Raw genomic sequence first — 760 nt, 5'->3', positions numbered from 1 at the left:
ATTTCTTAAGGCAAATCCAATTTGTGCTATTTAACAGTAAATGAAAAAGCAGCTACTATCTTCAAATTCAGATATTATTTCTGCTTGATGACATCAACAATACTATGTATGTATTTATAACCTTGTAACATATGTATGTATGTATATATATATATATATATATATATATATATATATATATATATATATATATATATACATATATAGTATATGAATTTGTGTATATGAATATGTTTTTGGTTAAAATCTTTGTTTTTTATGTTTGTGGCACATTTTTCAGCTTGATTTTGAGTTTTCTTTCAGTGTAAATTGCATCTTTTGGATGGGCTTTGATAAGCATGAAGCTTCAGCCCATTCCTTTTTGGTTGATGCTGAATGTTATTTAAAGGTTGTGAAATGTTAAATTTATACAACCAACCAAATAAAACTTCCAATTCAACTTCAATAGTCCCTAGTCATCTACTTTAGTGCGAAGAAATTACTTATAATTTTAAAACAGAAAGTCATTACTTACATGTAAATGTAAACTCCTGTGCTTCAGAGAAAAACACCCACATGAAGAAATATGTTTCTCCTCCGCGGAACAGCGAAACTGTTCAGGACACGCAGCCGTAAGTCCCTAAGGCTCCTCCTTAAAAATACTAGTTCGGACCATAGACTTAATATGGTTCGGACACCACTGCAGCTCCACAATTGGAGCAATAGGGAGGAGCCATAGAGGTAGCGGAGGAATTTGAATTAGGCATTTAGGTTTTGATGC

Source organism: Oryzias melastigma, linkage group LG24, assembly GCF_002922805.2.
Source record: "Oryzias melastigma strain HK-1 linkage group LG24, ASM292280v2, whole genome shotgun sequence".
NCBI classification, from domain to species: domain Eukaryota; kingdom Metazoa; phylum Chordata; class Actinopteri; order Beloniformes; family Adrianichthyidae; genus Oryzias; species Oryzias melastigma.
Note: the sequence above shows the minus strand (reverse complement) of the source record.